The sequence below is a fragment of the Chiloscyllium punctatum genome, chromosome 23 (assembly GCF_047496795.1).
Source record: "Chiloscyllium punctatum isolate Juve2018m chromosome 23, sChiPun1.3, whole genome shotgun sequence".
Lineage (NCBI taxonomy): Eukaryota > Metazoa > Chordata > Chondrichthyes > Orectolobiformes > Hemiscylliidae > Chiloscyllium > Chiloscyllium punctatum.
In genome coordinates this window covers 1514191-1542122 of record NC_092761.1, presented here as the reverse complement: position 1 = coordinate 1542122, position 27932 = coordinate 1514191, and the positions used below count along the sequence as shown (strand labels likewise).

Here is a 27932-nt window from a genome sequence, read left to right as displayed (position 1 = left end):
TCTCTACAACCCAGCTTTTCTCTGTTAGCTTCTCTGGTATCTGTATTCCCCTTTATCTCCAGTTACAGATCCTTGCTCAGGGAAACAATGTCTCTGTACCGAATCTGTAAGAACACAAGAATCTTCGGTGTATCAATAAATTTGCCTCATTTTCTAAATTTTCACGACTGCAAGTTCAACCTTCTCCACCTCTTCTCATAAATATCCCTCCATTTTGAAGAACAACCTAGTGAACCTTCTCTGGGCTGCCTCCAATGCAAGGACATTTTCCCTCCAGGTAGGGGACCAAACTTGTTCACAGTATTCTCAGTGTGGGCAGGCTGGAGTCCTCTATATTTATTACAAGCCTTCCGTATTTTTATTCTCCATTCCCTTTGAAATCAATGCCAGCATTCCTTTTGCCTTCTCTGTGTCCTGCTGGCCCTGTATGCCACCTTTCTGAGATTTATACACAATGATTCTCAAGTTACTCTGTGATGTAGCTTTCTGGAGTTGATCTGAAACCAAGTGGTGACAGCAATAATCAGGAAAGTGCTGGAATGTATGGTAAACAATATGCCAGAAATGATAACTACACACTTGGAAACCTACGGAAAAAGGGCAGTCCATCAGACCATCATGTATAGGAGCAGAATTAGGCCATTCGGTCCATCGGGTCTATTCCACTATTTGCTTATGGCTGAATTGTTTCTCAACCCCAATCGCTCACTTACTCCGGGTAACACTTGATCTCTTTATTCATCAAGAACCTAGCTATCTCTGAGTTAGATACACTGAATCACTTAGCATCCACAGCCCCATGATGCAGTGAGTTCCACTGATCCATCACCTACTGGCTGAATAAATTCCTCCACATCTCTATTCTGAAGGGCCGTCCCTTCACTCTGAAGCTGTGCCCTTGTCCCCTAGTCTCTCTTCCTCGTGGAAACATCTTGCCCCCGTCCACTCCATCCAGTCCCCTCAGTATTCTGTATGTTTGAACAAGGTTCTACGCCGCCGCCGCCTAAACTTCATCAAGTGCAGACCCAGAGACTTCACCTGCTCCTCATATGACACAAAATTCATCCCTGGGATCTTTCTTGGAAACCCATTTCTCATACCCCTTCACATTATTTGTCCAGACTCTTAATGTATAATGAGCAGAGTGTCATCCCAAAACTGACCCCTGCGGTACTCCCCTCATCACCAGTTCCCATCGTGAAAAATTGCCATTTCTTCACACTCTCTGCCTTGTGCCAATCAGACAAATCCTCTATCCATGTTCTGCATGTTGTTCTGAAACGGAAATGTCATTTCACACCCACTGCTGGATTTATTTTTCTGTCTGGCTGTAAACAGCAGAGTTTCCCCATTACCTTCCCATCTGTAATTCCCTGGAGAAGGTGGTGGGGAGCTGCCTTCCTGACCCACTGCAGTCCTTTGGGTGTAGGGCCAGACACAGTGCTGGGAGGATGGAGCGGAGCTTATAGGGCACCTTGGAAATGTTGGTGTTCCCATGTACCCGGAGCTCCTGTCCTTCCAGAGTATAGTGGTTCCGGGTTTGTGAAGTGCTGTTGAAAGGGCCTGCCTGAGTGACCTCAGTGCTACTTGTAGATCTTTTAATACGTCATTCATTAATGAACATGAGCTCTGTTGGCTGAGCCAGCATTTATTGGTGATATGGAGTTGTCCCTGAGAAGGTGGTGGTGAGCTGCCTTCTTGAGCCACTGCACCAGCCGTTGGAACTGTTGTTATCTGTGTCCCATTCAGCAGGTGCTTGTCCTCATGTCTGCAACTGCATACAGACAATGCAGCTCTCCCTTTCATATCCTATATACTCCCCGCCATATAAATCTGACAGTTCCTCGCAATATCTCACCTTCTCCATTCCCATCTGTGCTAGAGATCACTGAAATTCATTTATTCTTGTTTAAACTTCTGATCACCCAAAATCTCTCCCTTTTAAAATGTGTAACCCTTTCAGCTGCTGTAACTCTCCATATAAATGTAATCAATGATAGCACAGGTTCCCTTCCTAAATCTCTGTAATTACAATGGTTGCATGTGCTAAATTGGCAATTTTCTTCCTCCTTATACATCTCAGGACTTCCAGCCCCTATAATCCCAATATTTGGAATGCTCCCATTCTCTGCACCTCCTCATGTCCTGAGGGTCCTTGAACACCACCAGTGCTCCAAAAGTTTATATTACCCCCAAGTTACTGCAAGTCTTCTAACTCTGTAATATCCAACAGTCTCCAGTACCATACGCCACTTTCTGGCTATCAATTTGCATTTGTTGAAGAATACACATCTCTGTAATCAACTCAGAAAAAGCCCTTTAGACTGTACAAAGCTCCGTCATGAATAAGCCACTATCTCTCTGTGTCCTTTGCCTTCATCAGTATATGCAACTCTCGTGTATCTTCTAGCAAACTTCTTCAGATGCTGCAGATCAGCCTAGCTCCCTAGATAACCTGTTCCATTCCATATGGCTCGCTCAATCACTGTGACACCCTCTGCTCTGTCTAATTCTCCTCTTTTCCACTGTTTTCCAGGCACAACAGTAATTCTGTAAGGCAGCAGTGCGGAATGGGACGTTATAAATCTCAGCTGAGGCTTGAGGCCTGCCATTACCTGGGAGTCACAAGGACAGAGAACCTGAGAGAGTGCGGGAGAATATTAATCAGTAGCGAGGGTCGGGACCGACTGGGACTTGGAGTAGGAGAAAAAGCAGAGCAGGAGGCTTGAAACCAGCACTGAGGCACAGAGGGAGTGACCATATGAGGGAGCAACTTGGAGCAGGAGCTTGAGTCTTACATACCTGGGAGTTACAGAGGCAGCAAAGCAGGAGGATATAAATCAGCACTGAGGATTAAGGCTGAGTCACACCTGGTAGTCACAGCGACAGTGACCCTATGAGGGAGCAGAGTGGAGTGGGTGCTGGAGGATTACACGGACCTGGGAGTCACAGAGACGGTGACCCTGTGAGGGGGCAGAGTGGAGTGGGAGCTTGAGGATTACACGTAAGTAGGGGTTGCATAGACAGTGCCCCTGTGAGGGAGCAGTTTGGTGTCGGAACTGGAGAATTACACATCCCTGGCAGTCACAGAGACGGTGACACTGTGAGGGAGCAGGGTGGAGTGGGAGCTGGAGGAATACACGTACCTGGGAGTCACAGAGACAGTGACCCTGTGAGGGAGCAGGGTGGAGTGGGAGCTGGAGGATTACACGGACCTGGGAGTCACAGAGACGGTGACCCTGTGAGGGGGCAGAGTGGAGTGGGAGCTTGAGGATTACACGTAAGTAGGGGTTGCATAGACAGTGCCCCTGTGAGGGAGCAGATTGGTGTCGGAACTGGAGAATTACACATCCCTGGCAGTCACAGAGACGGTGACACTGTGAGGGAGCAGGGTGGAGTGGGAGCTGGAGGAATACACGTACCTGGGAGTCACAGAGACAGTGACCCTGTGAGGGAGCAGGGTGGAGTGGGAGCTCGAGGTTTACACATCCCTGGGAGTCACAGAGATGGTGACCCTGTGAGGGAGCAGAGTGGAGTGGGTGCTGGAGGATTACACGGACCTGGGAGTCACAGAGACGGTGACCCTGTGAGGGAGCAGAGTGGAGTGGGAGCTGGAGGATTACACGTACCTGGGAGTCACAGAGACGGTGACCCTGTGAGGGAGCAGGGTGGAGTGGGAGCTGGAGGATTACACGTCCCTGGAAGTCACAGAGACAGTGACCCTGTGAGGGAGCAGAGTGGAGTGGGAGCTGGAGGATTACACGGACCTGGGAGTCACAGAGACGGTGACCCTGTGAGGCAGCAGAGTGGAGTGGGAGCTGGAGGAATACACATCCCTGGGAGTCACCGAGACAGTGACCCTGTGAGGGAGCAGGGTGGAGTGGGAGCTGGAGGAATACACATCCCTGGGAGTCACAGAGACAGTGACCCTGTGAGGGAGCAGGGTGGAGTGGGAGCTCGAGGTTTACACATCCCTGGGAGTCACAAGACGGTGACCCTGTGAGGGAGCAGGATGGAGTGGGAGCTGGAGGATTACACATCCCTGGGAGTCACAGAGACGGTGACCCAGTGAGGGAGCAGAGCGCAGTGGGAGCTGGAGGATTACACGTCCCTGGGAGTCACAGAGACAGTGACCCTGTGAGGGGGCAGAGTGGAGTGGGAGCTGGAGGATTACACATCCCTGGGAGTCACAGAGACGGTGACCCTGTGAGGGAGCAGAGTGGAGTGGAAGCTGGAGGATTACACGTATCTGGGAGTCACAGAGACAACTTTCTGCTACTGGGACCTGCCTGCACTGAGTTTGGAAGAAGTGCAAGAGCCATCACAGAAAAGGCTGTAAGTTCATTGGCTGATAAATACACCGTTATTAACGACTATCAGTTAATTGCTGTAAGTCTGCAAAGTTAATTTTCCAATTCTGAAGTAAGGTTCGAACTCAGAATTAAGAGACACTGTGAAATTCTGTGCCAATATAGTCAATTACCCTCAGTAAGCCACAGTGGAATAAGGGACTTAACCATATTGTTATTTCCCGGATGTTAACTTCATTCTAAGTAATTATTTAAGTTATTCTAGACTGTTGCATTTTACGACATGGCAAGACATATTTGTCAGATGGAAATTATGTTCTGTTACATTGGGAATTCATAGCCCCTGCTCGTGTCCTAGATGAACACGGGGTCTCGGAGATCAGACAGTGCTCGAGACTCTGTGATGCTGAGAGTTATGGGGATAGCGCACACAGAGAGCAGATCACCCTGCAGACATGACAGCCTGGAATAAGGAAGGGAATGGGGGACTAGGCAATCGAAGAGAAACAGTCAGGGAATCCAGGAATACCGTGATATCTCCCTCCCAATTCAGTTTCCCAGTTTGGAAGCTGATTAAGGTGTAGGCTGCTCAAGGGAGGGCAGTCAGAGCCATGTCTGTGGCCCCACAAGCAGCCTGACTGTACAGGATCGGAGGTAGAAGGAAGAAGGAACAATAGGAACAGGAGATTCCGGAAATTGAAGAAGATGTCAGTGTTTCTGTAATTTCAGGATAGTGGGGTTAAGAATGTCACTGTGTCTGCAGGACATTCGTCTGGGGTACAGTGAGCAGTCCAAGGTCACGTCCATGCTGATAGGAATGATCTGGGTAGGAAGGGTGAAGTGGTCTGGGAATCAGAATTTAGGGAGCTAGGTGGATAGTTAGCAAGCAGGACCTCAAATGTAGCAATCCCTTGGTTACTGCCAGTGCCGTGTCAAAGTGAGAACAGAACTCTGAGTTTTAGGTAGATGAGAGTGTGACTGGAACGATGGTGCAGCAGGAAGGGCTTCAGATTCCTGCGACACTGGGACTGGTTCTGAGGAAGGCAGCAATTGTGCAAGGTGGATGGGCTAACGTGACAGAACCGGGACTGAATTTCTTACGGGGTTTTTTGGGAGGGATTGAAAATAACTTAGCCTGTGCTTAGGATCCAAAAAGGAATATTAGAGGAGACTACCAGGATTCTCAAAATACTGGGAGATACATTTGGTACTAACTTACAACAACAAGTTTATCAGTGGAAGATGGAGCAAGAAAGAAAGCCTTAATCTGAGGTTCTCTGCATAGACATTAATACTCGGAGTGTGTAGAGTTACAGGTGCAGATTGGTGTGTCTAAATCTGGCTCAAGGAATGGCAGGACTGGGTGTCAAATATTGCTGGGGATAAAGAATTCCAAAATGATAGAAGTGAAGGGAAAGGATGAAGGGAAAAGTACTGGTTTAAATTAGCATTAGTTTAGGAGTCCAAGACAAAGATGATCCATCCAAGGAAACAATTAATTTGGCTGGAGCTACAGAACAAAAAAATATACAATTACACTGTGAGGTACAGTCTGTCGGCAGAAACCAAAAGAAAATGACGGAGGGAATAAATATTAACTGATATTAACTGTGTTATTGGTGTTGCAGGGTCACGAGGTTCGAGTATTCCTAGATTACATGGAGGAGAGCTTACTGCCGGAGTATGTGTCCAGCCCAAGACAACATGTACTGTTGGACCTGGTCCTTGGAAAAAGATGGGGCAAGTAGATCCAGTGTCAGTAGGGGAAGATTTTGGGGAACAGCAATCATTTTATTGTAAAGTTCAGGATGATGGTAGAGAATGATATAAGTAACTGAGAGTGAGAAACATTAGTGGACTGAGAGCAGCCTTCAATGGGGCAAGAATGAAGCTGGGAAGGTTTGACTGGAACACCAATTTGGTCAGAAAATGACAAACTGAACCATGGGCTCCCTGCAAAGACAAGATGGCTTGGGTCCAGTTGAGGAATGGTCCCTCAAATAGGAACAGCAGGATAAACAACCCCAATGCTGCTTCGTGTGATAAACAATAGAATTTGTGTCAGATGGAGAATCGAATTAAGAGCCACGAGGAATGCTGGAGGTTCAGAGGGGAGATGGTAGAGCAGAGGGGAATTATGGGAAAACTGAGAGCCACCATAGAGCTGTCCCGGAATCCTCCTGCGGGCCCCTCATAACGAACGTATCAAAAGATGGAGTAAGGCTGCGTCAAAATTAGAAAGAGGATTTATACCTGGAAAAAGATCTTCGCAAGTAGTTAAGATGCACTTAGATGCGTTGTAGATGCATGTTTGACTGAAACATTCAGGAGGCGATTAGATGATATTTGATACAAAACAAATGTGAGGATGTGAATGAAGGAGGAGATCATTACTCAGCAAAGAGTTCAGTTGAAGAGCTGGTGTAGTCATGATCGACCAAATGATACCCTTCTGTGCCAAAAGGCGTCTGTGTCATTCCGTGTGATGTCTTGAGAGTCCTCCAAATCCATAAATATCCCGTCTTTATAACCTCGTCGATCCTGTATGATACATTCTAAATCTCCATCAGCCAATGTCGCCGTCCTTATCTCTGTAACTCATACAGGCCATACAAACCTCCTTTCTCTGGAATCTCCTCCAGCCCCAATAACCTTTCCTCTCTATAAAATATTTCTCAAGTCTTTACAGCTCTCCCCTTCTCTGCAACTATCTGATCCATAGAAACCTAATCTTTGCAATCTCCTCCAATCCACACAACAATCAGCCTTACTAACCTCCTCCTGCCCTGACAGATTGCAATATCTCAATAGACTCCAGCCACTACAGTGTTCATTATATCTCCAACGTTCTCCATCACTGACAACACTGCCAATCTATTTTCTTTGCTCCAGTTCCTACAATTTTCCCTGTTGTGTACCCTAATCCAATGCCTAACCAGCTGTGTAATATCCTCTAGTCCCAACCATGCTCCTGATTCTGTAACCACCTTCTGCCCCGACACAGCTCACTGTCTCTGCAACCTCCAGATTCTAAACCTGTCCTTATCTGTGGAAATTCTCCCAGCCCTCCCCCTCTCTGTAATATCTACCAGATGTTAAAACTGAAATAACTCCACAGAGGCTGGTATCCTGTTACCAAATCACCTTTTATGTCTTCATGCATGATCCATGGCACTGACCCAAGCTAGCTCAGAGCCGGCTCTTATAGTTAACAGAGCCCCTGAAGCTTCTGTTTATTTATGAGCCAGGATTCCCTGATTAGAGCCAGTTAACAGTCCCAATCAGGTAACACGTATTAATGAGATTTAACTGACTGACCTCGTTCCAATCACTGTAAAAACACTCTACGTATCTCTAAGGTTAATTAACACCTACAAATCCCCTAGTCTCTGAAACCTCCTCCAGTTTCACCAATGCTGTCTCTGTAAAGTTCCCCAAGGACAGTCCTGTACCTTTCAGTCGATCCTCCTGTTATCAATCTCCTGCAGGACCAATACAAGCTTTTTTTCCTGTTTTCTACAAACTCTCCGTCTCAATGTTCTCCACCCAAAATGTCTCTTCCTAATCACTAACTGGTTCCAAAGACTCGGTCTGCCGTTTGTGTGTGACGTTCTTCATAAGGAGGAAGGGGTATTCGAAACAGGGAGCTTCATAAGGCATGGAGACCTTTACACAAATAGGAATGTTTGTAGAAACTAGTGGGTTTACAGAAGTGGGAAGGGTCATGGAACATGTAGGATGTTTCAGAGACTGGTAGTATGTAGGCACAGTGGACAGAATTTTTTTTATATCTGGAGCTGAGAGGTAAAGATAAATAAACCATGTGATAAATTGTCCCGGTAACATTTTCATCAGGTGTCGGGGAGGGTTTCTCTCTACAAGGCTCTCGTAGCCAGAATATTGATCTGGCTGCTCCAGCTTCATTTTCACTTCAAACAAAACCTAAAACTATTCTTGTCTTTGTAATCTTCTTCAGCCTCTAGAACAACCCATATCCCTGCAATATCCCATAACTTTCACACAACTTCCTATCTCTCTAACCACCTATGGACCCTACAGCAATCCTGGACTTTGCACTTGCTGCCATCCCTGAATTCCTTCCTAACGTTTGAACAAGGCCAATGAAATGGTAGATTTAAATAACATGAACCAGGTCAGATGGAGCTGTCATAATGGAGATGTGGCTCCAGTGTGACAATGACCGAGAACTGGATATATCAAAGGGGTTTACCATTAACACAGGAAGGATAAAAAGGCTAACTCAGTGAAGTACACTGTGTATAAAGATTGGGATCAGTATTATTGTGATGATAATCAATTCACACACTGCTCCTCCCTGTTTTCTCCCCTCATTCCTGCGTATTGATCCTGTCAGATATTGGTAAATCTTGAAAACTTCATAAAATAGTACAGTATAGAGGAAATCACTCTGCAAACTGTCTACATTGGACAAGATGTCATGTTATTTTTGAAGCCCTAGTTCTCTCTCCCCAGAGACGATAGGCCTTCCAGTTCAGCTCCCGGCACCTTTTTAAAATGGTTTGACAGTTTCTACCTCGACTCCACTTCCATGCGTGACTCCCAGATCTCAACCATACTCTGGGTGAAATAACAACCTTCCTCAGTACTTCGCTAATATTTCAATTAATTACGTTTAATATTCACCGTTTGTAATGCAATTCTACAAGAGCAAAATGTTCTCTCCCTTTCTACACAGGCTCCTGACAATATGTGCACCCCAATCAAATCTCCTCTCAGTATCCTCCATTCCCCTATCTTTCCCCATAACTGCACTTCCACTGTCACAGGGTAACGGATCTCCTCTGTACCCTCTCCAGTCCAATTCCATCCTTCCATGTGATCGGGTGACCAGAACTGTATACAGTCCCCAAGCTGTGACTGAACTCATTATTTATACAGTTCCTGCCTAAGCTTCCTGCTCTGAAATTCTGTATTTTGGCTGACAGAGAAAATCATGCCAATTGCTGCATTAAAAAGATTATTTATCTGTCCAGCTACCTTCATTTATCTGCCCACACTGACCATACTCTCATTTATTGTGTATTCCTCTCTATTGTTGATGTCCCCAAATGCCTTGCCTTGCACTTCTCTGGGTTGTTTGCTCCATTCACCTGGACCCCACAGTTTCTGTTTTTAAACAATCTGCCATGGGATCTCTTGTCAAATCCAAGTAAGTCACATGCAGTTCCAAGTTACTGCCTCAAACCGACACAGTCAGATTAATTACACACGATCTTCCTTGAAAAAATCAAGACCGACTCTCCTGGAGTCCCTGGGATTTCCTCAGTGACAGTTTATCCACTGTCGCAGAATTCTAACCTCGACCTATTCAGTCAGTCACTTGCTCCACATTAAACAAAGTTGCGGTATTAGCTGTTCTCCAGGCCTCCGGCACCATCCCTGCATCCAGGGAGGATTTGATAATGTAGGTAAGTATAAGGCAGGGAATTTTCCCCGGCACCTTTTAACAGTCTGGAACATTGTATTACCCCTTTTTAAGGAATTGAATCTCCTGTATAATTCTCCTTTCCAAGTTTGTTTCTCCCAATATTTCATCCCTATTTTGATTCAGACAGACAGAGGCCAAACCCATCTTATGATTTGGTCAAGTCTCATTTTAATCGGGTTTCATGGAGTGTTTCTCTCCACAAGGTGAATTGCATTTTCTCATGATACCATCCCCAATCTGCCTTATACCCTACCTGCCTGCGTGGTCTTCCTCTCATCTGACACTAACGTGATGATTTTTCCCCTTCTTCATAAGAATTGCCCTCTGCCTGGATACCCAAGAATTTACCAGCCTCCCTGTTTCCAGGAGCCATCTTTAAAAAGTCATTTTACTCTTGGATTGTGAAGTCGAAATTGGCCTGGACATGGCAGAAGGGATTAAACTGGGGCTCCACTTTGTGGGCAAGGCCCTGGTCCTGGTGTATGACATGGTTCATGAGAGGGACATTATCTTCCTCCAGGGATTGCAGGGGAAGCTATGACACTAGACCCTGCCAACTTGGTCAGAGGCTGATCCCTGGGTCAGTGAGGTGCCAGCCTTCTGGGTGAATATCTATCAGTATAGGAAGGAGGTCAGTGACCTTCTCCCGTGCACCAGGGTAAGTGCCACCATCTGCACTTTGTGACTTCACTCTCACTCTCTCTGTTACTGCACCCACCTCCCACCAAGGCTCATTTTCTCCCACTGTCAGTGAATGCAGCACCTTCTCTCAGTCTCTCTGTAATCTCTTCTCTGCCCCTCTGCCCAACTCTGCCTGGTGTCTGTGCTGCCCACTCACTCACTCAGAACACCTCGACACCTTCCCCCCAACTGTCCCAGCACTAACAGCTGTACCAACCACTTCCATTTCCCTAATCCTCCTTGGTAATTCTCACATTCCAGAAGGAACCATCCCGCACTAGGGCACAAAGAACGAAGAGGGATATGGGGCAGCCTAATATTCATCTCCTCACCCCCTAACAGGGGAAGGATCCTGACCCTAACAACCACGAGAGGCTGACTGACCGTGTCCAAGCTCCCAGACTGGATTCTGAGACTCCCCCTGACTCACTCTGCTGGGCACCGTGACTGACCGTATCCAAGCTCCCGGACTGGGATCTGAGACTCCCCCTGACTCACTGTGCTGGGCACCGTGACTGACCGTGTCCAAGCTCGCAGACTGGATTCTGAGACTCCCCCTGACTCCCTGTGCTGGGCACCGTGACTGACTGTGTCCAAGCTCGCTGACTGGGATCTGAGACTCCCCCTGACTCACTGTGCTGGGCACCGTGACTGACCGTGTCCGAGCTCCCGGACTGGGATCTGAGACTCCCCCTGACTCACTGTGCTGGGCACCGTGACTGACTGTGGACAATGATATCAAGCTTCCTGAGTTTGTGTTCCTGCTAAACACCAAGACAATACAGCAGACGGGTGAAACAGGTAGCTCTAGCTGAGGGGAAACGCTGCTAAAGGCAGGGTAAGGCAAGGCAATAATTCTGTGAGCATTCAAGTCAGTTCAAAGTGAGTGTGTACAAACACGGAGTGAGCAGCCCAGAGGGACAAGCCATGAGCTGTGAGTGTGTTTCCTGAGCACAGCGTCCTTGTAGCAGCATTGCAATGAGAGTTGTCAGTATACCCTGAGCTGCAGCATTGAAGTACTGAAGCGTACTGTCAGTGGGTCCGGGATGTGCTGGGAATGCATGGTGAGGCTGGCATGTGTCAGATGCCATCATTGGTGGGTGTGTACATGCAGCTCCTCTCTGTGCAGTGTCCCCCGAGATGATGCTGTTCAGGATAGAAGTCTGCAGGAGCAAGCGCCGAGATGGAGTCACCAGGTAACAGGTCTGACTTTCGTGTCAAATTCTCCATATTGAGTTTCCCCACAGTGGGGGAGGATATGAAGCTGCAAGTTGATGAGGGGGTGGATCTATAATAATGTGGTTGTTGATCATCAGTAATCATTCAGTGAGGATCTCGCCTCTCCCGTGCTCAAATCTTGACATTAACAACAGTCCAGTACAGGAACAGGCCTTTCAGCCCAGCAAGCCCGCACTGACGCATGATGCCGTTCTAAAGTTAAAACAAAAGTTTTTGCTCCAACAACCTCTATGTCATTCTATTCCCTACTTGCTTATACTTGTGCCAAGGTCCCTCTTAAACCTTGCTATATTGGCTTCTTCCCCTCTATCATTTCATTCCAGGCACTTTACATTCTGTCTGTAACAGCAAACGAAACTTACCTATCACATCTCCTGAACTTTCTCTCTTTTACCTAAAACCTACAGTCCTGAGTAATTGATACTTCTACTCTGGGGGGAAAAAGCCTCTAACTGTCCTTCTATCTATGCCTCTGATAATTCTGTAAATATCTGTCAGGTAGCCCCATATCCAATGATGCCCAGGTGCACACAAACCCTATATGTTCAATTTCTCCTTCTGACTAATACCCTCCAAACCAGACAACATGCTGGTAAAATTTTTCCATACCCTCTCCAACACTTCAACATTGTGTGGCAAAGAGTACTGTACACAATATTCTAAATGTACCTCGAAATAAGTTTCTCTACAGCTGCAATATGACCTGTTAGTTTTCATACTGCATGCTCTGATGCATGTCTGCAAGTTTGCCATCAGTTTTCTTGATCACCCTATCCACCCGTGTTACCCCTTTCAAGGAACCTAGATTCCTTCGGATGTTGATGCAATCAGTAGTTTTTCCATACAATTTATACTTCTCTCCTGCATTCGACCTTCTAAAACGCATCACGTCACAACTGTCCAGATAAAGTTACATCTATGTTTTCTCTGTCCAAGTCTGCAGCTGACCTATATCCCGCTGTATTCTCTGGCAATCATCCTCACAATATGCACCTCCGCCAATCTATTTACAGATCACAAAAGCACTGACCCACCAGTACTCTGTCTTCTCAGACCAAGCAGTTCTCTATCCATCTTACCAACTGATCCCCTTTCACTTCACCTTCTGTATGAGCCTGCCATAAAGAAGCATATTAAAGGCCTTGCTAACATCCAAACGGCCAACATCCAGCCCCATTCCCTCATCAATCAATTTTGTCACTTCCTCAAAATATTCAGTCATGTTTGTGAGACACGATCCTCCCCACACAACTGTGTTGCCGGTTGCTAGTAAATCCAGATTAGAGTACTGTTGGAGCTGTACTCATTCAGACAAGTGATTATTCCATCATGTTCCTGACTTGAACCTTGGAGAGTAGATTCGATTCCTTACAGTGTGGAAACAGGGCCTTACATTCCTTACAGTATGGAAACAGGGCCTTTGGCCCAACTAGTCCATACCAACCCTCCGAAGAGTAACCCACCCAGACCGATTTCCCTCTGACTAAAGCACAAAACACTATGGGCAGTTTAGAATTGCCAATTCACCTGACCTGTACATCTTTGGACTGTGGGAGGAAACCACGCAGACACGGGGGGAATATGCAAACTCCACACAGTCACCCAAGGCCGGAATTGAACCTAGGACCTTGGTGCTGTGAGGCAGCAGTGCTAAGCACTGAGCCATCGTGCCGTTCTTGATGGTTAACATATAGTGGGGGCTGTGACAGTTACTGGACAGTGGGAGGTATGTCGGGGTGTGATGGTTACTATACAGTGGAAGCTATGTCCGGCCATGGTGGTTACTGTACAGTGGGAGGTATGTCAGGCCGTGATGGTTACTGTACAGTGGGAGGTATGTCGGGGTGTGATGGTTACTATAAAGTGGAAGCTATGTGCGGCCATGGTGGTTACTGTACAGTGGGAGGTATGTCGGGGTGTGGTGGTTACTGTACAGTGGGAGGCATGTCCGGCTGTGGTGGTTACTGTACAGTGGGAGGTATGTCGGGGTGTGATGGTTACTATACAGTGGAAGCTATGTCGGGCCATGGTGGTTACTGTACTGTGGGAGGTATGTCGGGGTGTGATGGTTACTGTACAGTGGGAGGTATGTCGGGGTGTGATGGTTACTGTACAGTGGAAGGTATGTCGGGGTGTGATGGTTACTGTACAGTGGAAGCTATGTCCGGCCATGGTGGTTACTGTACAGTGGGAGGTATGTCGGGCTGTGGTGGTTACTGTACAGTGGGAGGTATGTCGGGGTGTGATGGTTACTGTACAGTGGGAGGTATGTCGGGGTGTGATGGTTACTCTACAGTGGGTGGTATGTCGGACCGTGATGGCTACTGTACAGTGGGAGGTATGTCGGGGTGTGATGGTTACTGTACAGTGGGAGGTATGTCGGGGTGTGATGGTTTCTGTACAGTGGGAGGTATGTCGGGGTGTGATGGTTACTGTACAGTGGGAGGTATGTCGGGGTGTGATGGTTACTGTACAGTGGGAGGTATGTCGGGCTGTGATGGTTACTGTACAGTGGGAGGTATGTCGGGCTGTGATGGTTATTGTACAGTGGGAGGTATGTCGGGGTGTGATGGTTACTGTACAGTGGGAGGTATGTCGGGCTGTGACGGTTACTGTACAGTGGGAGGTATGTCGGTCCAGGAAGCTGCCGACTGTATGAGTTATACAAAATATGATTCTGCTGCTGCTGATGGGCCATTGTACCTCATGGATGATCGTGATTGTTTCCCTAACCTGTTTAAAGTCTGTACAATTCAGTACATAACATGGTGTGAAGGGTCTGCAAAATGTGAGGTTAGCCCTTGCTCCCCATAAGGACTGTGCAGTGAACATTGTTACCGATATATGAAATGTAGGGGTGATCTGCAGCAGGCAGATCAGTGATGATGTGGTCAATTATAGGTTTCCCTTTTATTGGTTCCCCATAACCTGCCGCAGAGCAGTCAAGCCACCACAGTGTCCAGCATCAATGCTGAGCACTATGATTATATTAGATTCCGTACAGTGTGGGAACAGACCCTTCTGCCCAACCAGTCCACGCCCACCCTCCGAAGAGTAACCCACTACCATGGCCAATTCACCTGAGCTGCATTTCTTGGGACTGTGGGAGGAAACCCACGCAGACACTGGGAGAATGTACAAACTCCACACAGGTAGTTGCCCAAGGCTGGAATCAAACCTGGGTCCCTGGTGCTGTGAGGCAGCAGTGCTAACCACTGAGCCACCATGCCACTCTATATTGACTATGTGCCATGGAGCTGCCCTCTTCTGCCTGCCTGTACCTTTCAGTGGTACAGAACCTACCAGAGAGAATAGTGATGCCTGGGACATAGTCCTGTTCACAGAATCCTGCTTTACAGACAATATCTGATTGTTGCTTGATTAGTCTGTGGGAAATATACAACAAGTCAATTTTACATTCTGTATAATTGAAGAGTTAATTTCAATTTATTTCTTACATTTTTAAACAAACATCATTGTTTTTCAGTTGAAAGCAATTGAAATGAACAATAATTGATTTACCAGAGCGCAAACCTAACTATTACAGTTCAGTGAATGTAGTAAACAGCCAATTCATGTTCAGTTCAGTGAACACACCATCTTACAGGCAGCAAAGCTGTTGGAAATGACATTGAGAAAAAGCCTGAACTCAGACACAGTGTTACTGGGCCTCTCCATGACGTCCAAAACACTGGCCATCTCCAAGATCTGTTCAGAGAGCTTCCTAACTGGAGCTGGACAGTTACTGACACAATCCCTCACAATAGACTGGTTAGAGACATACCTGAACAACAGGGAGATGTGTGTGGGGCAGACTGGTCAATGGACTAGCACATGGCACTGGTCAAAATGCAGTTCAACATCTATAACAATGACCTGTAAACAGCCATGTCTTGGAAGTATATCCCTTCCAGTGTGGGACCTAAACTCTGTAGTTCTGTACCTTGGACGCAATCCTGAATGAAAGTGTTATAAAGGTGATGGACTCCTGCAGCACATGGCATCTTACATTGAATCCCTCATAAACCATATCCAGTGTATGTTATCTCTACAATGTCAGTATCCAAACAGATTTGTGCAGCGCCATTGATGGCCGGCAGCTTTACAGCCCAACGTACTTGTGTGTGACTTGATCTGGAAATCTCTGTGTAAATGTTTGCAACATTGTTCTAACCATTAACAGTAAAGTCTTATTACTGAAGGTCCGACATCCTTTCGTAATACGAACTTTTAAATTGTCCAATAAACACAAAATCCCCACTTTATTCAGTTCATTTTTATAACAATATGATGAAAACAGTGCACAACTCACAGTATGGAGCATTGAAATGATGGGTCTCAGTTCCACACCCAAGAGCAATTTATTATTAAGTGCAAGGACTTTGAAATAGAGCATAGAACATAGAACAGTACAGCAAAGAACAGGCCCTTCAGCCCATGATGTGGTGCCGACCACTGATCCTTGTGTCTGCACCCTCAAATTTCTGTGACCATATGCATGTCCAGCAGTCTCTAAAATGTCCCCAATGACCTTGCTTCCACAACTGCTGCTGGCAACGTATTCCATGCTCTCACAAATCTCTGTGTAAATATCCCGCCTCTGACATCCCCTCTGTACTTTCCTCCAACCGGCTTAAAACTATGACCCCTCGTGTTAGCCATTTCTGTCCTGGGAAATAGTCTCTGGCTTTCGACTCTATCTCTGCCTCTCATTATCTTGTATACCTCAATTAGGTCCCCTCTCCTCCCTTTCTCCAATGAAAAAAGTCCGATCTCAGTCAACCTCTCTTCATAAGATAAGCCCTCCAGTCCAGGCAGCATCCTGGTAAACCTCCTCTGAACCGTCTCCAAAGAATCCACATTTTTCCTATAATAGCACGACCAGAAATGGATGCAGTATTCCAAGTGCGATCTCACCAATGTTTTATAGAGCTGCAACAAGATCTCACAACTCTGAAACTCAATCCCCCTGTTAATGAAAGCCAAAATACCATGTGCTTTCTGAACAACCCTGTCCACTTGGGTGGCCATTTTAAGGGATCTATGTACCTGCACACCAAGATCTTTCTGTTCCTCCACACTGCCAAGAATCCTATCCTTAATCCTGTACTCAACTTTCAAATTCGAACTTCCAAAGTGCATCACTTTGCAGTTATCCAGGTTGAACTCCATCTTCCACCTCTCAGCCCATCTCTGCATCCTGTCAATGTCATGCTGCAGCCTACAACAGCCCTCTGTACTGTCAACGACACCTCCAACCTTTGTGTCATCTGCAAACTTGCTGACCCATCCTTCAATCCCCTCACCCAAGTCATTAGGAAAAATTGCAAACAGTAGAGGCCCAAGGACAGAGCCCTGTGGAACACCACTCGTCACGGACGTTCAAGCAGAATATTTTCTTTCTACAACCACTCGTTGTCTTCTGTAGGCCAGCCAATTCTGTACCCAGACAGCTAAGTTCCCCGGTGTCCCATTCCTCCTGACCTTCTGAATGAGCCGACCATGTGGAACCTTATCAAATGCGTTGCTGAAGTCCATACACACCACATCCACTGCTCGATCCTCATCATCACCTGCCCCTCACAAAGCCGTGTTGACTGCATTTAATCAAGCCATGCTTTTCCCGATGGTCAGAAATCCTATCCCTCAGAATCCTTTCTAACACCATGCAGACAACAGTCGTGAGGCTTACTGGTCTGTAATTGTCGGGGATTTCCCTATTTCCTTTCTTGAAGAGAGGAATTACATTTGCCTCCCTCCAGTCCTCAGGTACGACTCCAGTGGAGATCGAGGATGCAAAGAACTTCGCAAGTGGCGAAGCAATTGCATTTCTTGTTTCCAAAGCAATTGTATTTCTCGTTTCCAAAGCAGCGGAGGACAAATTTGATTCGGGCCTGGCAACTTGTCAGTCTTAATATTGCTCTTCAGAGGGTCTGTGTGGACCTGTTGGACCTAAGGAACTGGTTCCACATGTAAGCTAAAATGTGCTGAAAAAAGCAGTGTGTGTGTTATCATTTTGATTCAAACCTCAACCCACAAAGTCTCATTTGAAGACCCTTCTAAGCTATTGTCCATCCTTTCAGCAGTAACTGACTTGTTAATTAATAAAGCAACATCACCTCCTCTTTAACACCCTGCCTTGTCCTGTCTATAGTTCCAGTACAACAGAGTATTGAGTTGTTTGCTCTAACCTCCCTCAAAAGAGCCTCTGTGATGGTAAAACTGTCACACCTCCACATGTCAACTCATTCCCTTATCGCATCTGTCAGCCTGTCTGATAATACTCCCAGCATTAATCTAAGCTGGAATATAATACCTGGAATACCCTGTACCTCGGAGTTCTTCAGTCATTTCCTGTTTCTTATCAAGCTGCTCAAACCATGAACCACAACTCTAACTCTGGCACTAAATGAATATATGCGGAATTGTAATTTCTTTTTTTTAAAAAAAAACATATTCATCAAATGCAACTTTCCAGAACTGAGCAGTCAGCTCCACATACAATGAGTTTCTGATGGTTAATTCCCCACTCAGTGTACAGAGGGGACAGCCCTCAGTAGTGGAGAAAGTGAGGACTGCAGTTGATGGAGATCAGAGTCAAAATGTGTGGTGCTAGAAAAGTACAGCACGTCAGGCAGCATCCGAGGGGTAGGAGAGTCGATCTTTCGGTCATAAATTCTTCATCAGGAAGGCATTGGTGCATTCCTTTATTTTTTCATTCCATGATTCACAGAATGTTGTGAACTGTACTTACTCAGGGAGGCAGCACTGTGTATTGCACTGAAATGGAAAGCAGTCAATCAGTTGGTTGGACAGGGTGCAGAAAAGTTGAGGGGAAGTATACACTGATTGAATGAATTACAAACATAAGGATAGGTAAATCCCCTGGGCCAGATGGGGTTACCCTAGATTACTCCAGGAAGTGATGTGAGAGATTGGCGTGCCTTTGGTGATGATCTTTGCGTCCTCACAGTCCACTGGAGCAGTGCCAGCCAGATGATTGGAAGGTTACAAATGATACTCCCTTGTTCAGCAAATGGATTAGGGATAACTGTGGGATTGACTGAACAGTCAGTCTTACATCAGTGTGGGCAAAGTATTGCAGACGTTTCTGAGAGGCCGGATTTACAATTACTTAGAAAACAATGGTTTGATTAGACATAGTCAGCATGGCTTTGTGAGGAGCAGGTCATCCCTCAGAAACCTTATTGAAATCTTTGAAGATGGAAAAAGCACATTGATGAAGCGAGACCAGTAGATGTGGTGAACAAGGCGTTCGCCATTGTCGGCTCATTCAGAAGGTACAGAAGCATGGGGTGCAGAGACATTTGGCTGTCTGGATACGGGCGTGGCTGGCCCACAGAAGACAGAAGATGGAAGCAGTTGGAAAGTATTCAGCCTGGAGCTTAGTGACCAGTGGTGTTCTACAGGGATCGGCTCTGGGACCTGTGCTCTTTGTGATTTTTATCAATGATTTTGATGAGGAAGTGGACAAGTAGGTTAGTAAGTTTGCCAATATCACGAAGGTTGGTCGGGTTGTGGATAGTGTGGAGGGCTATTGTAGTTTGCAACAGGACATTGACATGATGCAGAGCTGGGCTGACAAGTGGCAGATAGAGCTCAACTTTAAAAAATGTGAAGCAATTTTTTTAAAAGGTTGTATTTGCATAAAACATACAGGGTTGAAGGCAGAATTCTTGGCTGTGCGGAGTGACAGAAGGATCTTGGGGTCATTGTCCATCGATCTCTCAAAGTTGCCACCAAGTTGATAGGGTTGTTCAGAAGGAATACGGTGTGTTGTCTTTCATTATCAGGGAGATAGAGATTATGAGCAGCGAAGTTATTTCTTTGCTCTATAAAGCTGTGGTTCAACCACACGTGGAAGCCTCAGAGAGTGTGCAGAGGAGACTTACCAGGGTGCTTCCTGGACTGGAGGGCATATCTTACAACGAAAGTTTGAGCTGCTAGGGCTTTCCTCCAGCAGTAGTAGTAGAGTCAGATCCATTAGGGATATTTAAGAAGACTCTTGGATAGGCACACGAAAGTTAGTGCATTGAAGGTTATATAGGTTAGTCTGATCTTAGAGTGGGATAAAAGGCTGGCAAAACATTGAGGGATGAAGTGCCTGCACTGTGCTGTACTGTTCTATGTTGCAAATTTCACTCAGCTTGTGGATTTTCGTCAGTTGGTGAATGTGTGAGGGAGGTGAGGGAGTGAGGGAATGGAGTGTGTGAGGGAGTGAGGTGTGTGAGGTCAGGAAGGTGGGTAGGGACGTTAGACCAAGACTTCCATTTTTGATGTAATTGTTACATTCACCTAAGTGTCAGCACAATATGTGTGGTTATCAAGACCAGACAAAATCCACAAGTTCAGTTATTAAAACGATTTTGGCTTGCTGTTTGCTCCTGGTTTCTACAGATACATTCTGCTGGGTGACCCATGAATTAGTATCTGAATATCCACAGACATGTTTCATTTTGTTTTGATACTGTTGAATGTGAAGGTACATTTATTGGATGTAGTTTCAGAGGGTTCACTGTAAGACACAAAATGCTTCAATAGACTGTCAAATGTGAACGTTTTCACCCAGTGTCTGGCCCAGGGTGCAGATGTAGGGAGTCTGGGTGATATGCCAGATGTCATCACCATAAGTAATGTGTGCGTTGTGATTCTGACACTCCATGTCCATACATCTGCTCCATGGGCCAGGCTCTGACTGATGATGAACTTGTCAGACCTGGTTCCTGGTCAGTCATTGGTATCTAATTTAGACAGTATTTGTGCCTACACTGAGAGCAGTGATAGACTGTTGGCTAGTTTCCTCCTGCTCAATGGGGATTCCAAATGATTCTCTGTGAGGGAATGTTTCTATGACTGCCCTGACACAGGTTGGAAACTCTCTTCACAGATTCAGGACCAGGACAGGGTCTCTGTCATCGCTACATGCAGCTGTGAGGTCCAGTAGCACTGTACCTGAATTCAGGCCTTTTAGAATCCACTTTTAATGTCGGTCATGATGCAAAGTGATGGGTTTGCTGACCTGAACAATGATCAGGAGTTTGCCATATTTATGAATTGGGCAATAATAAAGTATGAGCTTCAATTATTCAATGAACAATAACTGCATCATCTCTGAAAACAATGAAGTTGATTTTATATTGATAGAATTAAAATATAAACACCAAACAATCTTTTATGATACAAAAGTAAGGAATCACATTTTTATTTGTATCGAAAAAGGACATGTTGTCTGACTGTGCTGGTGATCACAATTACACATTGAATCTCAGTATTCAAATGCATACATTGTCACCCTATCATTTGCAAAATGGTTGACCTCTACATGATTTAATATTCAGAGTGAGCAAATGATTGAACAATCAAATAGAATTATAACTCTGACACATTTAAATATAATCAATCGATTTAATTTCTCCTCTGAAATGTGTGAGCTTCAGTTATTTGCCAACAATTCTATTAGTTTTAAAATAATGATGGAAAAGGATAGACTAGATCTAAAAGTTGAAGTTCTAAATTGGAGAAAGGCCAATTTTGACGGTATTAGGCAACATCTTTCAAAAGCTGAGGGCGGCAAATATTCCCAAGTAAGCAGTCGGCTAGAAAATGGGAAGTCTTCAGATGTTAGATAGCCGGAGTCCAGAGACAGTATATTCTTGTTAGGGTAAAAGGAAAGGCTGGTAGGTATAGAGAGTGCTGAATGACTAAAGAAATTGAGGGTTTGGTTAAGAATAAGAAGGAAGGATATGACAGATACAGGCAGAATAGTTTGAGTGAATCCTTAGAAGAGTATAAAGGCAGGAGGAGTATACTAAAGAGGGAAATCAGGAAGGCAAAAAGGGGAACATGAGATAGCTTTGGCAAATAGAGGTAAAGAGAATCCAAAAGGATTTTACAAATACATGAGATAAAAAGGATAAACAGGGAGAGAATAGAGCCCTCAAAGATCAGCAAGGTGCCTTTACGTGGAGTCACAGGTGATGGGAGAGATACTAAACGACTATTTGATATCAGTGTTTACTCAGAAGAAGGACATGGGAGATGTAGATATATGGAGAAATAGATGGTGATATCTTGAAAAATGTCCATATTACAGAGGAAGAAGTGCTGGATGTCTTGAAATGCATGAAGATGGAAAAATCCCCAGAACCTGATTAATCAGGTGAAACTTGAAAGGGTTCAGAAAAGATTTACATTCATGTTGCCAAGGTTGGAGGGTGTGAGCTATGCTGGAGGTTGAACAGGCTGGGACTGTTTTCCCTGGAATGTTGGAGACTGAGAGGTGACCTTATAGAGGTTTATAAAATTATGAGGGGTATGGATAGGGTAAATAGACAAGGTCTTTTTCTTCTGGGATAGGGAAGTCCAGAACTAGAGGGCATAGGTTTCGGTTGGGTAGGGAAAAATGTAAAAGAGATGTAAGGGGCATTTTTTTCTCACTCAGAGGGTTGTACGTGCTTGGAATGAACTGCCAGAGGAAGTGGTGCTGGTTAGTACAATTATAATATTGAGATGGTGTCTGGATGGGTATATGAATAGAAAGTGTTTCGAGGGATATGGGCTGAGTGCAAGCAGGTGGGAATAGATTGGGTTGGGATATCTGGTTGGCATGGACAAGTATGACCAGACAGTCTGTTTCCATGCTGTCTATCTCTTTGACCCTGTGACTGTAATTTAGAAATGATAATAATTTGACATGCATTATCAAATAAATAAATCGTTTATATTATTAAATTGTAGCATACAATAAGTTGAAAAGTTGCTATTTTTAGAATGAATGATAAAGAATAAAGAACATTCCAACACAGGAACAGATCCTTCGGCCCTCCAAACCTGTGCTGATCCAGATCCTCCTATTGTCTAAACCTGCCACCTATTTTCTAAGGTCCTGTATCCCTCTGCTCCCTACCCATTTATATTTCTGTATAAATACATCTTAGATAACGCTTTCGTTCATGCCCCAACCCACCTCCGCTGGCTACACATTCAAGGCTGCCACCGCCCTTTGTGTAAAAAACCTCCCACATATATCTGCCCCAAACCTTTCTCCTCTCACTTTGGACTCATGACCCCGAGTATTTGAGTTCCATAATGTGGGGGAAAAACTTCTTGCTATCCACCCTGTGTATATCTGTCTTGATTTTGTTGACCTCAACCTTCGACTTTGTCATGAAAATAGTCCTAATCTACTCAATCTTGCTTCATAACCAGCACCGTCCATCCCAGGCAGAATCCTGGTGAACCTACTCTGTACCCTATTCAAAACATCCACATCCTTTTGTTAATGTGGTGACCAGAACTATATGCAGTATTCCAAATGCGGCCAAACCACAGTCCTATGCAACTGTAACATGACCTGCCAGCGCTTGTACTCAACACCTGATCCAATGAAGTAAAGCATGCCATATGCCGCCTTGACCACTTTACTGACTTATGTTGGCATCTTCAGGAAACAATGGACCTGAATACCCAGATCTCGCTCTAAGTCAATTTTCCCCAGGACATTTCCCTTTACTGTGTTGTTCACTCTTGAACTGGATCTTTCAAAATGCATCATCTCACATTTGCACAGATTGAACTCCATCTGCCATTTCTGTGCCCATCTCTCCAATCAATCTATATTCTGCTGTATTCTCTGACAGTCCCCTTCACTGTCTGTTACTCCAAAATCTTGGTGTCATCTGCAAACTTGCTAATCAGGCAGCCGATACCTTCTTCCAAATCATTGATATATATCACAAACAACAGTGGTCCCAGCATGCATCGCTGTTGCACAACACTGGTCATAGGTCACCATTTTGAGAAATCCCCTTTCACTATTACTCTCTGTCTCCTGTTGACCAGCCAGTTCTCTATCCATCTAGATAGAACTCCCTGGACACCATGCGACTTCACCGTCTCCATCAGCCGACCATGGGGAACCTAATAAAACACCTTACTCAAGTCCCTCAGTACCTTCTCCAGCAACTTCCCTACCTCTGATGTCAGGCTCGCTGGTCTACAATTACCTGGATTATCCCGCTATCCTTTATAAATAAGGGGACAATATTAGCAATTCTCCAGTCCTACGGGACCTCACCCATGGTCTATCATCCTGCAAAGATATATGTTAAAGCCCCAGTTATTTCCACACTCACATCCTTCAGTAACCTGTAGTTGAACCCATCCAGACTTGGAGGCTTGTCTACTTTAATACCTTTTAGAGTATCCAAAACTTCCTCCCTCTTTATGTCGACTTCATCCAGAGTATTCGGGGATCTATCCCTTACCTCAACATCCGTCATGTCCCTCTCCTTGGTGAATACAGATGCAAAGTACTCGCTAAGAATCTCACCCAATTTCTCTTAATCCTTTCTTCCTTTGTCCTTGTGTGTGCCAAACATTTCTCTAGTTACCCTCTTGCTCCATATCTACGAAAAGAACTCTTTGGAATTTTCCTCAACCCTGTTTGCTAACGATATCTCATGACCACTTTTAGCCATATTAATTCCTCGCTATTCACTGTGATATGTGGCCAGTGAAAAGAAAATAAACATTTGTTCGTGTGAGTGGGAACTCAGACCTTTTCAAAGTATTTTGTGCAAAAACAATATTTGAAATCCGTCTCAGTGCAAATAAAAAGCAAGAGAAGAAACCTCTTGGGAAGAGTAATTTTCAGCCACTGTCCCCTCAAAGTACTTCTGAGGTGGAAAAGAGTGAGGGTTTGTAAAAAGGGCACAACAGTAACTATGGGTGGCTTGAACATGCAAATTGGCTCAATTAATCAACTGGACAGTGATATCCTTGAATATAGAGTGTATGAGAGAGTATTTCTGAGAGCAGGACGATATGGAAACAACCAGAGAATGGGGCAGCACGATGGCTCAGTGGTTAGTACAGCACCAGGGTCCCAGGTTCGATTCCAGCCTCGAGGGACTGTCTGCGTGTAGTTTGCACATTTTCCCGCTGTCTGCGTGGGTTTCCTCTCACCGTCCAAAGATGTGCAGGTCAGGTGAATTGGCCATGCTAAATTGCCCATAGAGTTAGGTATATTACTCAGAGGGAAATGGGACTGAGTGGGTTACTCTTTGGATGGTCGGTATGGACTTGTTGGGCCGAAGGGCCTGTTTCCATACTGTAGGGCATCTAATCTAATTTAGATTTGATATTATTTGGCAAGGAAGGATTGGTGGATGAGCTTTATCTTGGAAGAAGTTACCACAACATGCTGGAGTTTCACGTTCAGATTGAAAGAGTGAAGACTGAGTCATACATGAGAGTTTTAGTGTTAGGCAATGATAATTATACTGACCTAAGGAAGGAAGGCTGTATGGTCTGGGGGGAGCAAAGAACAGTCAAAGGCAGGACAGCTGAAGAAATTTGGCAAACAATTAGGGAGATACTATAGATTGAAGAGGAATTGCATAACGGAGAAAAATCTTCCATACCTTGATAAGGAAGTCAAGTATAACATGAAGGCACATCCCAGTGCATGTCATACTGCACATGTTAGTCACACAGTGGGGGATTGGGTAAGTCAGTGGCCCCGTGGTATTACCATTGAATTCTTATGTGATGAACCCAGATAATGTTCTGGTGACCTGGGTCCAAATCCTGCCACAGCAAGTGGCAGAGGTTGAATTCAAATCTGGAATGAAGAGACTGATGGTGGTTATGAATCGATTGCCAAGAAAAACATACCTGGTTCACTGATGTCCTTTAGGGAAGGAAACTGCCGTTCTACCATAGATTCTCCACTCTCAGACGGAAGACGTTCCTCCTTATCTCCATTCTAAAGATTATCTCTTGACTCTCAGGCTATGTCCTTGATCTTTTCTCTCCTCAATGTGAAAGCATCTTCCGAATGTCTACTCTGACCAGGCAACCAGTATTCTGTATGCTTCTATTAGATCCCCTTTCACCCTTATAAACTGCAGCACCTATAGACCCAGAGACCTCATATGTTGAGCTTGTAATTACTAGGACCATTCTTATGAAGCTACTCTGAACATGCTCCGGCGTGGTACATCCTTCCTGAGTTATGGGGCCCAAAACGGTACACAACAAACCAAATTTTGTCTGACCAGAGTCTTGTAGAACCACAGAAGTCCATCCGTTCAAGTCATTGCAAAAGAAATTCCATCACTGTATTTAAGGCCACCTTAAATAATAATCTTACGATGGACAATAATACATTTACCATGGAGTTACAAAAATGAACAATGATTAAAACATGCTGGGAAGAAGAACCTAGCCTTGACCAAAGTCTCTGTGCTCTTCCACATGCTACAGAATGCAGACAGGCTGCAGCTACCCACAAATGGTTGCAAACAAACCTGACAGCTCCAGACCCTGTAATACACACCTGAAATTGGACCTGAATGGGACCATGGAATGTCGCCTTTGGGCCATCAGTGTGACAACCCCAGGTTGGATCTGATTAATCAGGGTAAATGAACCTGATCATTTCATTGGCAAATTCTTCACACCCTCCCAAAAGGCGTGAAGACTTGGGAGGATAAGAATCAACGTAAAACTGCTTAGCGAGTGGTAGCTCGAGAAAAACCACTGAAAGACAAGACACCTACAAGACCATCAGAAGAACAAGAAGACTTCACCACGTGGAATCTGGTCAACTTCTAGTGGGGTGATATGTGATCATCCAAAGTTCAGTTAAACAATAAGATAGATTGTAGTGTTTTTCATTACGGTATTGTACGTTTTATTGTTCTAATATTAATTGTGTTCAATAAACAAATATCATTGTTTATAAGAGATGTCTCAGTTCTTTTGCTGAATATAAGATTTCAAACACAGTATTTCCCTCAGTTTCTTCATCTAGATTCTTCATGTACAAAGTAAAAAGTTATGGTTCCCTTGCAAAATACCAGTTGTCATTGGCTGCTATCCTTGAAGGATCCTTTTATTCCCACTCTCTACCTTCTACCAGACAGTCAAGCTTCTGTACACACTAGTACCTAGTCTCTGACACCATGGGCCCTTGTCTTACTCAGCCATCTCCTGTGAAGCACCTTGTCAACGTCCTTCTTGAAGTCCAGACACACAGTATCCATTAGCTCTCCTTAGTCTAAACTGCTTGTTACATCCTCAAAGCATTCTAACAAATTCATTAGCATGACCTCCCGTTGATGAAACCATACTGACTTTGTCGTACTTTACCAGGCACTGGCAATTATTCAGAAATCTCATCAATCACAATGGATTCCAGGAACGTACCCATGACCGGGGTTAGGCTAATCAGTTTTTAATTTTCTGTCTATTGCCTCATGCCCCTTTTAAACAGGATGCCAGTGAGATCCAAGATGGCGGCGGCCCAGTAGGTCTCAGTCTGCAGAGCTCTGCCCAAGACTCAGGCAAATTGAAGTACCCACCCTCACCTCACCTGCTAAATTGCTAAAATAGCTTTTGCCCAGCAGCCCTAGCCATTCTACATCAAACCTTAGCAGTCTGATGCTTTTTAAAATGACCAGAGGTAAAGTCTCTCACAGTTCACAACGGGCAGAGCCCAGGCAGGGACTTTCCCCCCACTACCCCTTAGCAACAGAGACGCCTGCTTCCACCCCGGGGCGTGACCTGCAAGGGCAAGCCTAATCTCGGAATTTCTTAAACTCTGAGAGAAGATTGATGAGTCCATTGAAGAGACACTGTTCAGGTGGGAGTCGATCTCGGTCATGATGCAGAAACATGACGGAGAGGTCGAGAAACTCGGGCAGCGTGTCGGGGGAGGGGTGGGGCGGGGCAATGTGCCTCGGCCTCCCAGACCACAGATGAGTCATCCATGGGTCAGGTCTGGGCTCTGGAACATCGAGATCCGACCTTAGATGATCATATTGATGACCTCGAAAATCGAGGTCATCGGAAAAATATTCGGTTGCTGGGCCTTCCCGAATGGGAGGAGGAACGTCAGCTTGTTGATTTCCTGGAGCCATGGCTCCCACAGCTGCTAAAACTGGAGTTGGAGCTGGGCTGGTTGCCGGTTGAGCGGGCCTACCGGGTTGCTGTGCGCCGGCCGGGCTTGGACCAGCGCCTCTGCCCGGTCCTAGTTCAACTTCAGCATTAGAGGGAGAAACAGATGCTGCTTGAGTCCACCAAATGTTGGGTAAGGATCGCCATGCCATGATATATAAAGCCTCCAGGATAATGTTGTTCTCTGGCTGTGGTCCGCAAGAGGAAGGCAGTTGATGAGGCGAAGAAGCGCCTGAGGGATTTAAATA

The 27932-nt window shown here is 45.4% G+C and overlaps 1 long non-coding RNA gene across 1 annotated transcript; it reads left to right on the top strand.

Annotated features, from left to right (window-relative positions):
• Positions 1 to 4011: 4011 nt before the first annotated feature.
• On the top strand, positions 4012 to 26436 carry LOC140494018 (uncharacterized). Its single transcript, XR_011963830.1, has 3 exons — positions 4012 to 4335; positions 5939 to 6050; positions 25990 to 26436. It is a non-coding gene; the product is annotated as an uncharacterized lncRNA (long non-coding RNA).
• Positions 26437 to 27932: the final 1496 nt, after the last annotated feature.